Consider the following 22,113-nt stretch of genomic DNA (forward strand, 5'->3'; position numbering starts at 1 on the left):
GAATCTGTGCAAGGCGTATGCTAGTCCGCTATTTGGCTGGTCTGCGGACCGCTCGATGCTTCAAAAGGCGTCTCAACAAGCCGTAGATAGAATAGGACAGGTAGGCTATATCAGTTATTACTATGACTACGTATAGTGGAGTGACTTCCGCTGAAGTAAGTGTTGATGGAAAGGCAGATGAAAAGAGCGACCGAAGTGGGAAATGGGAGCAAATGGCGAGGCCACGGGGTGATCCGGGTGGTATATAATGGTCCCAGGCGGGGGAGAACCATACGAAACTCGCATATTTGCTACTTCGCCAATGGTCGAAAGGAGAAATGAAATTTTGCTATCACTACCCTTTGGTTTTGTCAAAAAACAACAGACGTGAGCCGATAAAAATTGCGTGGGTAAAAAGCGATTTTTAAAGGTGCTCAGTTAATATTAGTCAGCGACGTTACTATGGAAATTTGAATAAAATAAATACTTTTTATTATCGCATATTCCTTTCCATTAGCAACTGTGAACATACAAGCATTTACACACTGAAAGTACAGTACCTGACTCGAAATAGTTGCATTGGTCAAACGATCATTGTTCTCGAACGCAGAGTAATGCAATATAATACGGCACAAATTACAAACAGCGGGCGTTTCTGTGTAAGTCGTGCGTTTTCAGGTTTGACTGTCGTGTTTTGTATCGAGGATGCAAAATCTTGGTCGCAAAGTAGCACCAGCTGAGGCAGTATCACGTGCAGGCATTGTAGATATTCACTACTGACTGTATGATTGTATAAGCTAATATTTTTTGCTATTTTTTTCCGATAGACAAACATCGATGATACAAACTGTAATAGAAAGCTAATATTAATCAATGTTCGCAATTTATGTGACCCCTAACTTGTCTGAGCGAGCGTCTGGTTATTTACTTAATAAATATTGCTGACTATACCCAGTGACTCGGTAGGTTCCTGGAACTGGTCACGGGTCATGGCTCCATCTGCTTCGACCCGCATGCTCGTCCGCTGGATCCCAATATAGCAAAAGGCGATTTATATTAATCAAGTACAAATACGACAACTTATGTCAGACATCCAGCTCGATACCGCAATCCTCTGATATAACATCGCATGCACGGGTCGCATCATTGCGATAAGGTGTATAGCCTAGTTCCTCGGAGGCCACACTCTACCAGCCTTCACGTATTTGCTTCTCGAACATGCCTCATTGCCAATGTCCATATGTAGGAGCATAAAACAACACGCTTACATGAGTACTATACAAAATTATATATATATATATATAAGGTAATGTGTTTTTGACCGCCAATATGTCCATTTGTGGTACTGCCTACTCGTTTCATTGTTATCAAACTGCTATGCTTAGTGTTGGCAACAGGCAAAGCTTCATGGGGGCCACCCCAGCGAAGGGAGGCGACTGCACGACAGTGTTTTGCCTAGCATGGCATCTCTTGCGTGTTTCAGTTTTGTGCCCGGCAACGCTTCGCTATTTTATTCGCACAGCGGTGCAAGAGGTTGTTCTAAACCGGGCTGGCCGTATTACTGGCACTAGGAGTTGTCACTGCGGGTTGATGTCGCGTTCGTGTGAAAGGAGGCGTGGACCATAAAATGTAAACGAAGATGGGACGAAACCTCGTTCAATGTTGCCTGCTGCTCCTACCGCCACCCCTTTTTCCAGTCTATACAACGCTATTCTCCATAGACAGCCTTCCTTCTTTATCCTTGGAGCGTGCGTGTTTCTTTAGGAAACGATGGCGGCAACAGCACCGGTAGCAGCCAATGCGCGACTGTGGCAGCATCAAGCTCGTTGGTTCCGCTTGCTACGTCGGCGTCCGGCTCAGTGTGCTCGGACCCATCCTGCTCGTTCCTCCGATTGTTCGTTGTCTGACGAAGCCCACACGCGCACCACCGAAACGACTCTCTTCACAACTAACCTACGCGTGATGGCTGCCGCCGAAAGTCTGCCACTGCGCCAAGTTCAGACACGTCACCCCTCCTTTCCAACCAATCGTCAGTTCCGCACGTAACAGTTCCCAGTCTTGTTGTTGCACAACCTTTTCAGGTTTCGCCAAGCTTGAAGGCTAGCGCTGAGGTTCCGCCCCCCTCCTTTCCCAATGGGCTCCAGCTAGCTAGATTGAGAGAGGAGACATACACAGCGCACTGCGAAGGGGTATACGACTGCGAAAAGGCAGGCTGCTAGCCTGCAGAGCAGGTCTTCCGGCACAAAGCGGTAACGATTACGGCTCTTGCGCCGTAGCAAGTTGTCGTCGTCCTCGTGCTGTTCGTGTTCGAGCGACGAATTTAACGACGGCTACAAAAGCCTCCCGCCCCAAATTACACAACACCTATACCTAGATCTCGCTATGCTGACACGAGTTGGAATTGAACTACCCGCAATGGACGGCCAACTGGCCACAGCGCCACTTGGTTCGCAGGGTCGAGGCACAGATCGTGAGGGGCAGCCACGATTTTGATATTGGAGGGTAATATCTAATGATTATTGTTTTATATTAAATATGTAAACGGTTATATGCCTTTTACGCTAGAAAATACTTTGATTAGGGCGTCTTTCTATATACAAACAAAACGTCTCAAGCCGTAGTTCCCAGGGTAGGGTTGTGTTACAGCCATGTTATAGCCGTCCAATGGGATAAGTAAGCGCTGTAATACTACTGTAGTGTTGTTGCTCGTTCGAAATGAAGAAATAATCGAAGGAGGAGAAGACAGCAAACAGTTGTCGATCCTCGGGGGCGAGCCAGCGATGGGTTTGGGTTAGCAGCATCCATTCTCCGGCAATCCCCAGTGGTAAATGGTCTACCATTTTAGCAATGTTTATCCTAAACACAGTCAGTGACTTAGCTGACTATCGTCGATGAAACCTTCCCGGCACGGCTGTATCCATTGTCTTTGAGCAACACTTCTTCTGTTGACATTATTGCACCGCTGGTGCGTCGCTCGCTGTTCAGTTGTCGTCGTCCAAGAAGTTCATTTTGAACATTTTTCTTCCCTTTGGCGAGCACTAGTCGCTTCAATAGCAACTTTTTATCCCTAATCACGCCACTGTTTGGCCTATCTTGTGCTTCTTCGTTGCACGAAGTCGACGTTTTCTTGAACGGTTGCTCGAACGTTAGCGATAGAGCATCGTTTACTTCTTCATTTCTGTCTTCCTGACCCACACCCCGCTTCTATTTCGTTTTTCTTTTCCTTCACCCACTCCCTTTTCTTTCCTCTCTCGTCGTCTCTCATTCGTTTGGTTCAATTGAAAAGCAAGCAATGGCTATTTTGTGCTCGGTCGGCCACGGAAGAAACGATGCGGTTGGTCAAGTTCTTTAGAGGACGAAGATCGCCGCCGTTTTTGCTGGTTGCGTAGCACAGGACGCGACCAACGCCATTGCCATCTCTAGTAACGATCTTCTGGACTTTCGATGCGTAGCCAATTGACCGTCTTTACGATTACTAGTAGTAATCTGCTGCCTTGCTTTTAGCTAAGGCGCGGCCTTTTGTCGGCGTTACTCCCACATCTGAAGCGTCGTGTAGTAGCAGAGTTGAGCTTAGTCGCCCTTTCCTTCGTTGACTTCGATGGAAACAACTCACCAAGCTTGCACGGCAGCCAGTGGCTTGCGCAAACAACGCGGGGTGGGAAACCTAGGCCTGTCTAGATGAGGGATGTTATGGGAAGGGGCCGAAGTGGTGGGTATGAAGAACGCCCTCGTTGAAAGGGTGGCTGTGCTCTCTTCGAATGTGCCATCCCGAGCGCCGATGCGCCGCGTCGTGTTGATGACCAAGTTTGTAGTTCATCGACTTCCCGTCCGCAACAAGAAGCGGAAAAGCAGCAGGAATTCAATGTATCTTTAAGTCAACTGATCACCGCTGGAGAATGGACTGATTAAAAGCGGTTGATAAAGAGCCAGCGAAGCCACATAACTTAAGAAGCCATACAGCGGACTTCAGCGGTTGTCGGAACACATCAAGCCATGCACATACACTTCGAAAGTGACAGGTCGCATCGATCTTTGCTGTAGCGAGCGGGAAAATACAGTTTGTAAGACTTGCATGTGTGCAAGTGCGCTAAGATGAGAAAAAGGATGGTGCCGGTAAAGCGGTATGGTGTTGCTTGGACCACGCAATCGATTTAAATGCTTGTTTCTTCACATCAAAGGCTATACATAGCGGGTACGTGTCCTTCAGCCAAAATATTTGCAATAGAACTTTGCGATAGAATTTAAATGGCCGCCTTTGTTGGTCTGTAAGCTACTTCAAGACCAAAGGGAATTTTCAGATAACTTATTTGAATTTTGGCCAGAAAGTGAATGGAGCACCAACTGTGGTAGGCGCACTTCCTGTGGTCAGTTGCAAGTAAAGTGATAAATAGCTTTCTGCGTTAGTTAAAGCTTATGAGCTCATAGATGTTCCAAGCAAACGAATTAAAGTACATAAAAAGCTATTCTATCTTTGCACGTTCCTCAATATCGATCTATCGGTGTCATAATTAAATTTAATCAAAGGCAAGGATAATCCTATATTGTATATTAAAGTGAGTAAATGGTTTAGCTTTACCTTGTGTATTTGAAGTTCCTATTATATTCTAGATTATTCTATATTAGATTATCTTATACATGGTTGGACTTTTAATTAAGCGTTGTAGTGACTTCAATGCCAAATGTGTTCAACGAAGGTTCAGAGAAAGTTCAGCAACTTTGGTTAAACGATAAGAACCGCTTGTATATGATAACACTACACTGTCCTACATACCTACACTGGATACATCAGTATGTCCATTAACCTACTAAGAATCGATAATATCTTCTGAATTTCAAATTTTCCTCTAGTTTTTGGTATACAACAGCTTGCTCACTTCTTCTCCGAACTCACTCTAGAAGAAACATACGGAAAGACAGGTCATACAACCCATATTCTATTATTTTCTAATCGACCATGCGTATTGTGCTCGTCCAGTTAGCCACTGTGCGGCCCGTCAGACCCATGACTGCAAAATCGAAGCGAATAGCTTGCCATCGACGACGACCTCCGCCAAACCCACAAGGCCCCCCTTGCCCAATGGGGACGATTGGCGCTGTGGGACCAGCAGAGCTCATTAGGGCTGCGCGCAGGACAGGAAGCAATCCATTCACATTAACCCTTGGACATCAATGGCAGAGAAATGGGGCAATGGAAAAGCGTGAAAGTGCTAGCTAGAGGCTGTTGCAAATGCCCATGTCGTAGTGTCGTGCTCCGATGGTACGGTTGTAGGAGTTGGCATTTATGAACAGACGCTATTCTTGTGATGATGGCGATAAGCCTTCACGCTAGACTCTGCGGTCCAGTGAAGGCTCGACAAATGGTTACCGTTGCAGCTCTAACTGCAATTAAATACAAAAAGGGAATCACCATGGGCTCAATGTGATGTGCGGAACGGGGATGTCTCTGAGCTCAAATAATGTCATGTCACGAACTCGACAACGGTGTGAATAGTTTATAGGCTATTTTAATTTTTCGATCAGCGGTCATTTTTCTCTGATACCTATAAAAGCATACACTATTCGAAATTCGACGTGCCCCTCATAATAAAAAAGTATAATAGACAAGTAATAGGCGCATAGGGATTATTGAAAAATGTCTTAGCTAATATTACAAATCTGTTTATAGAGACACGATAGAATATTTTATGTTCATTATCTAACAGATATATTCTGTAACTACTTAAACACCGAAGACATCTGCGTGACGCGGTGGGACAAACTTCGAGACAACCATTCAAGGAGCCTAAATATAACAGGTCCTTGCTGTAACCTTAAGGAGTTTAGATTTTCACTTTTTCTTTGATCCTTGAAACTTTTCGTTTATACGTGAATTATATTTCTCTTTTCTATAACACTTCTATTTCCTTAGAATATTAAAGTGTTACTCAATTCACGTTTTACTGGTTTTGAGTCAAAAAAGTAATTCATATGAGGTCGCGAAAATCTATATTTGATGAAGTAATATTTAAATATACTGGCATTTTCTGAGGAGGTCATGCGCAAAAGCTCATAAAATCTCTATGTATCGTGCCGAAAAAGGTTTCCTTCGCAGTATGATCAATCCAGTTTCAGGCCATTACTACTTTATCAAAGGCTTTCCGGTCAAGCAGCAGCTATCTCGATTTATTTCCTTCCATTCTAATTTACGCTGAGCCAAAATGAGAGTTTAATTGTAAGCTGAACTAGAAGAAGCACAAAGTACATTTCCAACCTCAGGTAGAGAACATGCGTTCTCTAATAAATAAGGGCTAGTTAAATTCTCAATGAAAGAACAAAAACGTTGCGTGTCACAAAAGTACCCAGGAGCAATACGCAAGTCGACGAGTCAGCAAAGCCGAAATAAAAGACCAGCCTCAGCTGGCAGAATGGACAGCTTCGTTTTATTTCGTTACCTGCGCCCCCGCATTCCACCGCGACCATGCGAACTTTCCCGATATATTCTTCGGGCTGCCGATGCTCCTGCTACCAAATCTGTTCATTCTCCCTTCGCCTTCGTCCATAGTGTATCAAAAATACGCGGGCAGCGAAGAGGCACCATCTCCGCTAGTCATTCGACACATCGTCTTCATAAAATGCGCTTGCACCCCCGACGGAAGCAGAACGAGAGGTAGCTAGTGTAAGAGTATCGAATACGATTCCAGCTGAAGCTAGGTCGTTCATCCATCCATTCTCATTAAGGATGCTGCATGCCCGATTGTCTGAGGGGGCGGCCCCGAGAGGCGAACGGCGACGAAGGGAGTACGAGTCGTCGCGCCTGCCGGTCGTCCTACTTGCTGCATCTGTGGAGGTCGTACAAGCTTCAGCGTAGGCCGCCTTTGCCGTCTTCTTCGCCGCCGCCACAGTGCTCGCCTTCGCTTGCACCGCATCAGCGCGTGTAAGGAAGGATGCTCTTCGTCAACCTGCCGCCAACTCGTCCGCTCCATGACTCCTACTGCTCTATCGAACACGAGCATGGTAGCTTTATTCGGTGTCGTCATCTGTACTGTCAGTTTTGCCGATCGCGTAGACAGCCACCGCAGCAGGCACCCGACGTCATACGGAACCTGGACCGAGGACAGTAGCCGGGTGTCGCGCGGTGCGATGGGTCGGTGGCGATTTCCTTGCAAGCAGCGCCTCACCACTAGTCGCTCCACTACTTCCGGCGGCGTTTCCGTTCACGCCATCGACTTCCTCGCGACGCGGCCGTACGAGTTAGCAGACATTGGCCGACACTACGAAGGCAACAGAGACAATAGCACGGCAGAACAGAAGATGACTGAATGAGTTATGGTAGTGGCCGTGACAAGCACCGCACCACTGGCTGAGTAGCGGCATTGCGCGCAGTAGCGGGATCGAGATCCTGGTTTTGGTCGACGAAAATGAAAAGGGTGGGTCGACAAGAAATGTTCCGACATGTTTCGCAGGCGAAGGGCAGGTTTTGGAAGGAAGATGTAAAGGGTAAGGGGGTTCCGCCAGAAGGCTCTACAGGGGCGCAAGTGGCTAGAGGAACATACCGACTGACGATGGGCAGACACGAAAGCATAGGAAACGAAGAGGGATAGCCATACATACGAAAGGAGAGAACGCCACCGACGGAGAAACCTGTCGCTGGTTTACATGCCCACAGACCAGAAACGGTACGTGAACAACAGAAAAGCGGGGTGCAACGGAATAGCTGATACGTTAGAGCGTTAGATCTACAACTACTCATGAGAATGTTTCGCATTTTCCCTTCCTCTCTTGCTCGCGTTCACTCTTTCCATCCTTTTATTAGATCCATCTAGTCCAGTGCTGTCATTTTCGTTAGTTATATGCCCATCGCCCAGATGAGGACAGTACGACGACCAGATAGTTGTTGTTGTTGTCGGCAGCGAGTTAGGATATAAATCACGCTAAATGTTTAGGCCAACGAGCTACCGTCCTGCAGGCTTTCTCTTTCTATTGTTGGATAGCATCGATCAACTGTGCACAGCTGAGTGAGCTCATGGAAACGTTAGAGAGAATATCGCGAAAATAAAAACTATTGAGAGAAGTAATGACGGAATTAGTCTAAATGACTGATATCTGATAATAATTTTTTTAGCCTCTGATAGATCCGGATCGGGTATATTTAACTTAGTTTGGTTCATACGTACCTGATTATTACACGAAATATTATGAATTACATTGAAAAAATCTAATATAGTTTGCCTATCTGTTCCCTAACCTGTGCAACCCGATCTTCTAGTGTGAGAATCTACGATGGTTGAATATAAAAGAGCAGAAACATGTTATAGGCAATTTTTTAAAAAACGTCTTTGGGCCACATATCGCTGTCACTACAGATTCACACAAATTCATAAAAATAAAATGTAAAAATTCATGAAAGGGTAAGCTGCACAAATGCGTTATTTTGACGTTACTAAGATGTCGTCTGCATACCAATTGGCATTTTTTCACGGATAGGAAAATTTCAGTAGTAAGAACGTTCTTCGCAAAGAACAGCGAACAGAATGTCCGCAGGTACTCTAGAGCAGAAACGCAATAATGAACGGCCATGCACCATATAAAATTAAAGGACAACGCCGTTCGTACCGGGTCCTTATCCCTATCGCCTAGAACATGCAAGAGTATCTGGGCTGGCAGCAGTAGAGCTAACAATAGTTGAACGAGCCACGGAAGCTGGCACGTTGCAAGTTGTTCGCAATTACTCCTTCAGTTGACCAACATTCACTGGCAGTAAGCAACCAGATACAAATAGGCACGAAGGATATCACGAAGGAGCCTGCGACTCTCTGCGACATCGCTAGGGCAGGTATTCGTATCTATGTATACTCTCACACTAAGGCCATCATTTGTAACTACCATCGCAGCCGTCTCCAGCGCCTAAGGCTCATCTATACAGCCGCAGAGCACACTATATATACATGTATATTTATATGCGCGTACACAACCAAATATTGCCCAGTGCGTTGCACTTACATGTGTAAAACCTTATATATAGGATGCAGTAAATATGTATTATGATTATTATACGTGCGCGACGAGTAGGACCGCAAAAAATGATCTTGTATGTTATTGGCGGAGGTAGTCAGCGGGCAGGCAATGGAAATAGACCGGATAAGAGAGCAGGTCTCTTGCTTTTACTCTCTTTTGTCCGTAGTTGGCGCACAGAGGGGTACGTCGGGTCGTATCACGTATCACAATCTGTTGTGCGATAGGTCGAGCAAAGAGGCCTAATGGAAAGACGCGATTAGCAGCAAACCAATGACTATATCATTTCGTGCTTTTTGGCATATATAGCTACTCAGTTCGAAACAATGTTTGTTGTGCACACGAACACCCGCACGTATACACATGCGATAGTCTTATATGCATATGTGTGTATGTACAAACACATTGTATTGTTATTTTGAAGTATTCGTTGAGTAACAAAAAAAAGGCTGTCTCATTATGCTTGTACTTTTTGTCGCTATGGTCCCCGATGTTTCCTAGATTAAGACATGTATCACAGATATATCAACAGATCGACTGATGGGCGTTTAGGGCGGCCAAATCATTATTAGGGGGGTTTCATTGTTTGCTTCTACGTAATCTCTGATCACAAGGTTCGTCATTGCATTTTAATAATTCTTATTGTATGCAATGTACAACTAACTAACTGGTACTGTTTTGCATTATGGCAATGGTATTTTATTTACGAGAAAGTCCAGACACACATTCTGCCATACTCTATTCGTTTGTAGCACTCGATGGCTGATGTTCTACGGAAACATATATACATAGTCATTGGATAGCGGAATTTGACTCCTACTACTACATGATATATATCTAACGTATTATAGCACCATTTATATATATTTATAGATTTGTCTTCGGCTGTTTCATAGACGGAAAACGAACTGTTTGCATTAATTATGGTTAACTGATAATCGTACAAGGGCAGCTGTTACACCACAGAAGGACAAATGCTGGACTAACATGTTGCCAGCTCCGGGTGTTATGAGCTACATTATATAACATCATTGCTAGCTTTCACAACACACACATATATATATACATAATAAAGGCTTCCAGCTGACGTAGGTAAAAATGTAAGGGATTATAAAGTAAGCTACATATTTCACAAGGTTTTCTCCTGCTTTCCTGAGTGCTTTGATGAGCGATAACATTGAATTAGTAGAGCTGAATGACGACTACGCAACGCAGGTCATCCTGGTGTTGCAGGGACGTAGAGACAGATTAGGTGAACGTGAAAGCTAAACATGAAATAATTTAGTGGCCTCAAATGCTAAGTTGTTGGCCTATTAAGGTGAATATGTTTAACATAATGTACCTGGTGATCTTTTTTACTTCTATTTGCGGGGTTTTGAATGATCCGACGTCTGCTATGAAAACAAAAGGTGCGTTCGAAAAGCTTTCAGACATAATGTTGTTGTGGAAATAATGTGGCCTAGTGGTGAAGAGGCACAGCAGCTGGTTACGCGTTAAGGATTATTTCTGTAGCACAATTAGAATAGAGGCTCTTTGCAATGTGAAAGCCGTTTGCGCCGTAACGTTGGCCTATGACAATGGGAAAAGATAAATGAGGTTAAAATAGGATAAACTTCAAATAATTTTTTGCGAGTCTGAAGCAATACTGTTATTCATTATGGCTAAATACCATTTTCGTCATCCTGGTTATATGCAACTATCCGATACCCGATTGACGTTTCGGTTCCTGTTTTTCTTCTCAATATACATATTGGTGGGTTAGATTCGTCCTTCCAATTAAATAACACTTATTAGGCAAAATCTTCTACTTTCTAAAAAAGCGACAATAACAAGTTTATACGTTCTAAGAGTTGAAGTGTAATGCCGTATACTTGTGAACGTTTTGGGGCGATAAACATCTATCATTCCTTCTACGGAATCCCGACAAATTAAAAAAAATCATGCCAACTATTACGGATTCAACATAGCTAAAATTAGCATATTATCGAACGTTTATAAAATGATTTATAGAACGAAAGTTCGCTGAAAATTGATATATTTTAGAGACAAAGATGTGATACGTTTCTCATGAGGTGTGAACTTTTTGCTATAATTGTCCACAGACCTCGCCAGCCCCCAGCAACGCGTCGCAGTTTCGCGAGCTCATTGAAGCAGCATATTCAGTTGAGGGTTAGCCGAAGGCAATCTCGGAACTCAGTGTGTGTGCTTCTTTTTCCATGCGATACAGTAAGTGTACTCTTTCAACTATGAGAACACTGCTTTTTTCCTATGCCTTACGGAAGGTAACAGTGATCGGTAATGAAAATGACAAACCTACCTTATTATTTTTCATCCCTATTCTTCATATTTAAACATCGTCAATTAACTAAGAGCAAATACGATCATATAGCATTACGATCGCAATCTAATTTTCTTCAACGATTTTCTATTATTATTAGTACTACTGCAAAAATTTGGTTTAATGGGAAGGAAACATACGAAACGTCTTGCGTCGTAGGCAATGTCGAGCGAGACATGGCCTCGGGCAGCGTTTATTTCTGTGTAAGGGGTGCCACACTACAACACACTGCGTACCATGCGTAACAACTTTCTTCCTTCGTGGCTTTCTCCCTCTAGTTCATTCTTTTTATCGTTATATGTGTGAGATAATCAAAGAAGAACATTACATGCCGTTGACTTGTACCCTTCATGATTTTGCTCTTCCGCTTTTCGAGACCAACTAAGAAGCTGCTAGTTTCCGCGATGTCGACACCCCCGTTCTGGCTGTAGCCAACTCCCTTCCGCCAGCTGCAAGAAGATATTGTTTTGCAGATGCAAACCTGCTTGTGTGTGCATCTGTGGGTATGCACACACATGATTATATTCGTTCACATATTATCTACGTGTATTACACAGGATGATTAAACGGTCCTACATAGTTGAGTCTTGTTAAACTGCACGAAGTTTCGTACAGCCAAGACTTCATAAAATCAGGAGTTAGATCAGAACTGCACACGAGCTTTTCGCTCGGTTGTCACCTAAACACCAAGTACGAAGCTTTTTTTTGCTCATTCTATGTACGTGTACATGCTTTAGGCCTGCTGTCTAACGTCTGAACATCGTTCGATTTCCTGATCTCTTAGGCCCTAACGGAGTAAGTGGGTTCCCTCATTGCTGTTAGGTACGTTTGGTTGATAAGAATTATAGACGCGTAGAACGCAGTGAAGGTGACCCACTGTCTATCTTTCGAATCCCCTTGAAATACCCTAGCCCTCATCGGAGTTCTTAGACCCGGCGGAAAATTTCTCCCTGTTAGCCGTGTCTGACGCCTATTCTGCACCCAACTCATTTTCGCTGCGCGTCTTCGTCTTCGTGGCTTGCCAGCAACTGTTCGATATTTTGCGGAGACGAACCAAAACGGGCGAAGGCAGAACCCGTGCCCCTAGGGCAACTACGGTAATAAACACACTACCAAACCACCATTACCATACACGGCTGCAACGTTGCTATAGTTACTGACGCATTACTGCAGCAACTATTACAACAGGCAGTATAGCCTCTAAGCGCCTATAGACATGTAGAGAAGCCTACGATGTTCGCATACATGAGAATGTACTATGGAGGCTTATAAGCACATAATTTCCTAGACATATTTGACAAAGGCACACGCTGAGTTAGGTTGGGAGCATATATATATACTTAATTGTGATTAACGGAGCGAATACAGCGTTTTAGAAAAAAATTTCTATAATTGTCTAAGCTAAAGATTCTAATAAATGTCCTAAAAATCAATTGCATAATAGTAGCTTTTAGACAAAAAAAAGTTATGATTAAATAGGTACTAATCCGGGGTGACTAGTCTTTAAGAAATTATTTTCTCTCATGATCTACCAAAATATGCTTGTTTTGGGGGGAACCGCAACTTACATAGCAAATAACCTGGCTACGGTATGCGTCACGTGGCCGCTTGTTACTCTGTCGCTTACCCGATTATATACCGCGTTTTGCTAAAAGTTGAAAATCTTTTATGATGGAATGAGTGCTTATAGCCGGGTCGTTAGCTCACTTGGAATGAGCGAGGTAGACTGTCTGTGACCCAAATTGTCTATATGACAAATATGCTTGAGTGAAAACATTTTAGTTAATTGGTGTCAGAAGAATCTGAATGAAGAACATTATGAATAATGTAAAAAAACAACAGCATTGCGATGATGATGTTCCTGATGCTCAACATAGAAAAAAACAAGGCTAAGTTAGTAGGAAACTTGAGGACTAGCAATAGATGAAGTGTTTAATTTGTGTTCAGTAGTGACGCCTGTCTAAATATGTCTCCGATAGGCGTTTAATTGAAAACTCAAAACGTTTGTGTTAAGCAATTCACGCAACTTTATGCCCGTTTAAGAGCACACATTTACTGAACAATTAATAACTTCGTGTGCATGCATAGATGCGCTGCGATTAGACTTTAAGGCAGCTTCCAGCTACATTATATAAGTTAACCTCCATAGGTGCAATAGAGGGTCAACAGGTAACGAAAGAGATTGGCCTCAATTTTGTATGTGGGAACCCAAAAATGCGCCGTGCAGCGAAACGGTCCGGCGCATTAAATCGATCGTAGTGACCATTAAGGATGGCCTCGACATAATTATATAGCTTTCCTACCAAAGCTTGTAGCTTCATTTGTGCCGACCTTTATCTTATTGGTGTGGCCTAATTGAGTCAACCTGATTGTTGACATTTCGTATAGAATAACAAGCAGTAGCTTGAGATGGATCTTTATCAATATTTCTGCAGACTGTAGCTCACATAATGTTTTTATTGACTTAGTAAAGTGTGTAGAGCAAACATCAAATGTCACCACCTATAGATTCTAACAAGAAGAGCTTACCTAATTAGTGATGGATGTACTATTGCAAAATAAGGACGATGTCCAGTGTCCGTTCCATCACATAGTACAAAGTAATATCAATGCAGGTCTTTCAGATGTACTTACAGCTGATAAGCCTCAAGTCATTACGATAAGCAAAAACACATGTACGTTTGCCTACTATTTTAATTGACTCGGACGGACGAACTCTATCTACGTAAGCGTAAGGAATGATCTACGTGGCGACATCATTAGAAGAGTGCTTAGAAAAACGAGTAATAATCAAATCAAGAAGGGAACGTCTAGTGCACTGCTGCTATTACTGATCATCCGCAAAGCGTTAGAGAGAACGGGACCTTAAAGACATGCACTATTGTTCATGTCAAATTGGCTGATGTTTCATACACACTGCCTTCGAACCCTGCCTGTCCTGAGCGATGTTCAGGAAAACTTATTATCCTAGCGAAGGGTGACACACCATTAGTAGTTTCACAGAAGCAGAATCCTGACATGCTAATCCGCATTGCATGTCACGACCAGCTTGTCGGTGTGGCGAAAACCTCCAGCCGTCCAAACTTGCGCCACCTACTCGCACTACCTGCCATCTCTTTATCTCAACACATCGGTTCGACTTGCTAGTGTTTGAAGCTCTCAAGGCATGAGGAAGCCTCGACCTGCGAACGCGATGGGCCCCCGGTCCCAACATGCAACAGGACTGCACAACGTTACTGCGACTTTTTACGCCAGCAGCTCGAGTAAGCAAGCAAGAGGATAAGTCAGACCTGAACATCCGTAATAGCACCGGAGGGTGTCATGAAACAAAATAGGACAAAAAGAGATAGAATGATAGAGGGTGAACTCGTTCTTATGGTGAGGCAATCAGTTTTGACCCAAGGCCGGTCTGTCGCACTACAACCATTCTTCAGTCTTATATGACAGTGGAGGATTTAGATAGGAAAACAGTACAACCTGTGAAAATATAAGCTAGAGCTAATACTAATTGATTTACGTACAGATAATAGAGCAGGCATAACTGGGCATTAGTTCATACTGGAAACGCGCTTACTGGTATACAGCTGGTGTCAGCGGCTAGTATAAGCACACTGTAGATAGGAAGACAAAATAATTTACATCGAACACTTCACATTCAGTTGCTCTCAGCTGCATCTTATTTTAACCTATCTCAGACGTTTTTTACTACCACACCTTTCTTCGAACGCGATTTTGATTTGTCCTGCAATTGAATCCCGGCGAATTTTATTTACGGGACCGGGAAAAATATCTGATCATGAAAACCTTTTTTGATTGCGAAATATTCCAACGTGTCCGTGTTGAACGTAAAGAAGATGCATGCTCAACAATATTGATCGGCGTGAGCGATTTAATTAGTGAGGAGGGTCTCAAATTTGATTCGATTGGCTGGACGTGGACGACGGTTCTACGTCGGGGAAAGATATACGGATTCGCTTACAAATGGAAGATTAATCAAAGAGTAGTCTTGGCTAGCGCGGCTGGCCTGCTGTGGTATCGTGTCGTTAGTGGGACAGCTGCGGTGAGACAATGCGGGGAATACAACAAACCTCCAGTTTTTCAAAGAAATTTCTTTTAGTACGTTTTCAAAACGTAGTCGGCGACGGCGGCGTTTGAGCAACTAACAAGATTATTATTTTTCAAAGATGAATAACAACAGCAGATGGCCAGACGTGGGGGCCGTAAACAATGATAATTTGAAGTCAATCTTTGTTTCCGTTTCCTTTACGTCGAATCGTGGAACAGATCAGTTGCTGGAAACTTCAATTTTTCACAAGTCTATGCCATTCCACAAGTCAGCGTTTGGAAAGTGGAGTGCTTGAATAAAATAGTAATGATAATTAAACTAAGTAACAAACTACTGGTTCGACGATTGAGCAGCCAAGCAAGCGAGAGCTACTAGACTTGAAATGGCACGCCGTTGACGCCTAAAAGTCAACTAGACATTTCATAAGTGTTTAATTTTCATAATGAGGCGGATAAAGTCATTGATATGGCCTACATTTAGAGGCCGAATCAATTCAGTCCGGGTATTAGGCGTCCACGAAAATGCTATCCATTTCAGGGTTTCGACGTTTGCTTCAGTAGCCACACACCTAACCGAAAGCGGACCACCTTAGCAAATTTCAGCATTACTTTCAGTTGCCAATATAGGCTCAAATCTTAACATTTGCATGTATCTATAACTACGTATTGTTGTAACGCCAACCGAATCTAATCCAACTAATAAACCATAATTGCCTCACTGATGTAGATCGAAGCAAAAACCATTAATGTTCCTAATTGTCCTCTTCCTGTTTCCACAAATGACACGTTCAGAGGTGTATCGACGACGCTTTTGTGCTACGATTCTGTTTTTCGATACCACACTGACATGAATAAAAGATTTAGCTATCCAGTCACGGTAAGGACAGCCGCACTTAAACCTACTAAGGAATAGTGGTTAGCTCAGCTCGTTTGGCCATAGACCCCTTTGCTCATTTCTCAAGCATCACTGTTCATGTTTATTTTATTATAAGGGTTGACGACGGTTTATTGTTCAGGGTAGACAGCGAATGCACTCCGACCAAGTAGAAAACTTGACAGTGCTTTGTGTCCTACCATGATCCTGCGCAGCGCCGGGGTTGGTGGCCCTCGGCTGTGTATAAGTAAGTGGCTGTACAAGGAATTGGCTGTACATAACATGAGGTGCCGTTTCGAGACTAAAGCTACAGCAAAATAAAAACTAAGACAGGCCAGACATAGTTGGCGCCAGCGGTTCGAGGCTGAGGGAGAAAGGGGGCGAAGGCACGGAGTTTTACTCAACAGTTTATTAAATCCAAGGCTAGAGCAGAGGAGAAACGGGGCAAATATTTTGAGAGCCAACATCCTTCGGCCATGTTCATTAGCCGAACACAGCCAAACAACAGGCACGGGGCAACAGTGGAAGGGAGAAGGACACACACATTGTCACAGCAAAAGATGTGATTTTTCTTCGAACAAGAATATCACAACTTGGGCTGAAAGCATAAAGGAGGTCGGGCATAGATGCCTGTTTGACAAAGATTATAGAAACAAGATTTTTTGTTCCACATGTTTGTCTACTGATATTGTATTTTAGGATACTGGGTTTGCCAGGCATTAGACCTAGGGGAGAGAGGAAGAGAAATACAGAAAGCATACGGAATGAAACAGCTTTAAAATTTAAAGTAGAAGCTAGTTGGTTCAAAAAAGAAATAGGTGTAGAGGAAAAGCATCGCATAGGTACCTTCACGTATGTTTCGCCGTGTTTTAAATAGCAGATATGTGGAAATCGCAACTTTTAGCCTGAGAGTAACTTTCAAAAAGTTATTTTTGCTTGTTTATAGTTTTTTTTGGCAGCGATTCAATAGGACATAAAGCAAGATTTAGTTGAATCAATTCGCAATATTTGATACAGCAAGCCTAAAATGGCATGCGTCTTATTCCAGGGATCATAACCAAAAATGAAGTTAATATGAAAAATGTTAATTAAACTATAATAAATATGCAAGAGATCCGTCTCTACGTGTTACCCCCGAGACGTTGCTAAGCTCAGATGAGGTTTCAAGGTTGTACATACAGGTATGCGACCGGTGTCTACAGCGAACAAATTAAAGAACTTAAAATTGCTCCAGAATAACCAATAATGACAATCCAAGGAATACAAATCCTCTGTATGCTCTGAGGTTTACTTCCTCCATCATGTATCGAGTAACATGGGAATTTATTTCACGGGATTATATTAAAATTGCGTGCTTTGTGTTTTGAAGCCACGTCACTTATCATCAAAATTCAGTGCCAGCGTAGAGAAAAATATTAGGAATTCAATTATAGATTTGACCCGTAATCACGCTCTTTATGGCGGGCGTCCCCGTTGCGCTTATGTCTGATACTGCCGGATGATATATATCAAGAGATTACGATACTATCATGAACAGGAGGCATTATGAAACGCAGGTAATATTTAAGTGCAAATAAACTGACGCTTCATGACATTGCGATTTTTCCCTAGTCGACCTGTGGCCTTAAATGCCAAATAGCTTTCCGGCCTCAAACCGTGGGATGCACACGCTCGGTCTTGAGGCCGCGTCAATATTGTAGCTGCTAACGGTAAACTGTGAAAGCGCTAATTCTACGTATTTTGTCTTAGTGGAAATCTGTATTAAGTCTAATTGCGTTCAACTATTATGATCTGGACAGTCTAATTTGTTTCAGTGCATAGAGATAGATTATGTATTTTTCTCATGCTTTTTTGACATACGTGCACTTTTACACTAGACAAAATAATTGTGGATCTAACTACATCTCAAAAATGAATTAGCAAACTCTAAGCTGGCTAACTGCAAAGATAAGGTTAATAATTTTTTCCATATTTGTGCTAGCAACAATGGGGCGATACATGTTATTTGCTAGATGCGTACGACCTATGTAGGTTCCCAAGGCGTACCTCGAGTAAGCCAGCAGATGCCTTCGAGTGAAGCAGCAATCTCCAATAGCTTCATGATGCTTTTTGCATTCCCTCTATTTTCTTTGCCTTCCAGTTTTCGATTCCTTATCTCTTTCCCTGATTGACTCGATCCACACGAATCTTTGTTCTATTTTTTCTTAACAGCTGTACGCGCTCCTTCTGCTGCAGTTGCTGCCACAATTGATGCCACTTATTGTTCCAATAGCCACTGGGCTACCAAAACCAACTACCTCGAAAGCGCGGTTTTCCTTATTTCTCCGTCGCAGGGCGCCTACTCCCGTTTCAACGGCCGGGACTCACCCATCCTCAGATAGTACTTCTTACTAAACTCAATAATCGCGTGACCACAGCCAATAAGAAAGTTCTCGAGAGGGTTGGCGCGCTCCCTCTTATTTATCCTCCGCCTCTCTGGACGTACACAAATACGAACTGGTACAAAGGACGAGTAGCCTTGCGAGAACTAAAGGCTGCTGCTACTTTAAAGTGGGCGACGACTCGTGCGCCAAATATTGCACCGGTAGAAGCAGCAGCTGCGGGGCCAGAAGCGCGCGCAATAGAGGCAGCCTCTTATGTGCCCTTCGGCACTCGGTGTTTCGAGGTGTTGCGGCCTTTTTACAGCAGGTAAATGCACTCGCCAGGAACATTCGCTGTTGGCGGACGTCGCGGCCTCGGCAGAGCAGCTCCGGCTTAATCGCGGCGACGTCAGGGCGCTTTCCGTATAAAGCTCATTCTTATTGAACACAGCGAGTCCGCTGCTGGTCATGCAGAGGTCACGCAAGCTGCCAGTCGCTACGTTAGCAATGACTCACAGGCTGTCACAGCACACTAGTAGACTTTTAGCGATTTGGGCGGACAGGACCGATTAATCCTTGCTCGTCAAAGTCGAAATTTTTCCTGAATAGGTTCTTGTCCTTCCCCGAGTAGTCGGAAAAGTCACAAGGTCGTGACAGCAGTATATTGTGCACGACTACTGTTAGCGAAGTGGCCAGCCTGGCGGCGGTGGTCGCCGTAGCTATGGCTTAAGTCCTACCAAACTTTCTTTGTTGTTTTAAAAGGGACACTTCCAGCCTCTGTATAACGGCATCCTAAATACATGCGGGCGCACATAGATACATCCGCGTCTATAATATATATTCGTATGGAGAATATAGTAAAATCAGGAAACCTGTTGACCGTTGGGCGGTGGCGCTCGGCAAGTCATACTATAATGTATGCGCATATGGAGTTATGCATAGATAAAGTGTACCCTCGGCTCTGTGTATACTAATATGTATCAAAGAAGATTGAAGGAAATCGATCAATACAACGTGGACGTTGACATCGGTATGGTACTAAGCCCTTAACTAGGATGTTCCGAACTGCCAATGCTGGTAAAATGTCTATATCTTAAGGTAAGTTATAGTAGCTGAATTGAGATTTACTAAGCTGTGTTTCCTTATTCTGTCGTCGACGTGCTACGCCTAACCAGAAACGCAACTTGGTCTGCTTCTAAAAGTTCATTCGAAAACGTGTTTCAAAGAATCCATATTCAAACGTAGTTTAGATCTGCTTAAGGGTTGCTGGTTTGGTTATAAAAACACAGGCAAGAATTAACAAGAAAAAAAAATTACGTGTTATGGGATTACTTTCTTTGAAACAATGAAACAAAGACTGGGAACGACTGTATATAGTTTGCTCTGAAAATATTCCCATTTGATCCGTAAATATAGGCCTCCATTGTGCAAACAGTTGAGACTGCGTATAACGGATGGTGATCTGAGAAGTCAATTGACGCTGCATTATTCTTAATAAGGTTTTGCCCCTTAAATACATTTTATGCTGCGTACTCGATAGGCAAGTATCAATTCAAAATAAATTATTGAATTGTTCAAGATATTGACTAACGCTTTTATAGGCAATTGCACCGACTTCAAGAACGCACATAAATAAGCCCTTAAATATGCGCGTTTCATTCGCATTTAACTATTGTTATATCTCTAATAAATTTCGAAGTGCGAAACCACAAGAAAAGAAGCTGGTTTTTGTGAGAGCAAAGTTAGTAGCGGAGAGTAGTAAAATATCCCAGCGAACTTTGTGAGCGAATTTCTTTCGAAAAATATGCATAAACGCAGAAGTACCCCCCCCATCTACATGCATATAGGGGAGAATAAGAACGAACCAGTTAGTGGCGTAGTCTGAGGAGCGCAAGACCGCGATCGTTCGCTACTGCGGAAAGCCTTGAAGAAGCAGAAGACTGCAAGACACCAGGACACCATAGCATTGTTAAACGTGTTGGTTGTGCCGTCTTATGTGCAGCGTGGCTCGTCTAACAGCTGGAGGCGCGGTGGGAGGATATATGACGCGATTTGATTTTACTTCCGGGTGTTGCTTCACCCCGGGTGTTCTTGCGTCTTACTGGCCTGTCTGACTTAGGCTCTACAACCGTGAGGCTATAACAGCACCACCATCACTACCATCAACCACAAGCGAGTCCACAGCCAGAGCCCCCGGAGCAGGAGCCACTTCTACTGACTTTTTGGGTGCAACCGGTTTGGGGTGAACAAGATGCGCGCCCTGCTGACGGTAGAACGGCCGTTCGGTTGATTTCTTTTCGCGCTGTGCCACCGAGTTGGCACATAGGCGGAGTTGTTGGCAGCGCTAGATTTGAGGGGCAGACGAACCGAGGAGTGGTAAACATAGAGCATTATAGGGAGGGACTGAGCCCCTGGCGTCGACTGTGCCGGCGGCGGCGGTTGCTGTGGTTTCGACGAACCGACAGGCGTTGGTGTATTCTCAAAAGCTCAACTTGCATAATCCGATTAGAAAGTTTATACTTGACGCTGCAGCAGCAGTAGAAGCAGTACATAGCGTAGGAAAAATCAAGTTATAAACCGCTGCGGTGAGGCTGAGGCGATCCACACCAGTAGCGATCCGCAGCGCACAAGTTCGGCATACACACAGCTTGGTAGTAGCCATAGCAGCAACCGTCGGAAAAGTAATAGTAGCATTAGCTCGGTCCTTGAAGCGTCAAAAGTGCTGGTAATGCAACAATCGCAATCAGGGCGGACTGCTTTCGCCGCTTACGGCCACCACTGCCGCTGTTCGCGCAGTTGCCAATAGAAAGCAGTGAACCTGTCTTAAGCAGACGAACGGGCAGACAGACAGACAGACAGACAAACAGACGGATGGACGGACGGACATACAAATAAACTGACAGAGCAACTAACGGACCTATGTCTCATACTATTACTACTACCGCTTTTGCTAAGATATAGCAGGGACATACAAAACAAAGGAGAGCTACGCGGAGAGATGCACGCCTAGTCAAATAAAAAAGCGGGACACTGAGGATAAGCGGGTGACGAAGAAAATGACGAAAAAGCCATGAACGATATGGAATGGGCGGAGGGCTATGGGAAAAACATAACGAAAAGAAAGTTTGTGTCCGAGAGAAGAGGGAAGTGAAAAGACAATTGTTTGGAAGCTAATGCAACGTTGTACACCACACTGCGAGGTGCTTGTGGCTTAGCTTTTCTATCGTAAATAACAAAAAGGGAATGATACAGGGCTATAAAACAAGGGGTGACAATAGGAGAAAGTGAAGCAGTTAAGCGAGGCTGTAACATAGAAACAGCATATACCTCAAAAAGGACCTAAGGACAAACGGAGAGTTTGTTCAGTGAGGGGAGCTGGACCAAGCGTCAATAGGAAACCATCACTGCGAAGATGGCGGACTTGAACGAGACAGCCATGGAAGGCTGTCGCCGTCGCAACTTGTCTAACAAGAAAAGCCTGCCAATTTAAACACCCGATTTGGCTG

At 43.8% G+C, this 22,113-nt stretch overlaps 1 protein-coding gene across 2 annotated transcripts in view; it reads right to left on the minus strand.

The window, feature by feature from the left end:
• Positions 1 to 21,395, minus strand: part of LOC147758799 (uncharacterized) — a 36,906-nt gene extending 15,511 nt beyond the window's left edge. Inside the window, exon 1 of one of the 2 annotated variants that reach the window (XR_015327204.1) lies at positions 20,473 to 21,395. The gene's annotated coding sequence lies outside the window, so the exon portion shown is untranslated. The other variant, XR_015327203.1, reaches the window with a different exon arrangement.
• Between the last annotated feature and the right edge of the window lie 718 nt (positions 21,396 to 22,113).

Source organism: Varroa destructor, unplaced genomic scaffold (assembly GCF_002443255.2).
Source record: "Varroa destructor unplaced genomic scaffold, Vdes_3.0 BEIS01000001.1, whole genome shotgun sequence".
NCBI lineage: Eukaryota > Metazoa > Arthropoda > Arachnida > Mesostigmata > Varroidae > Varroa > Varroa destructor.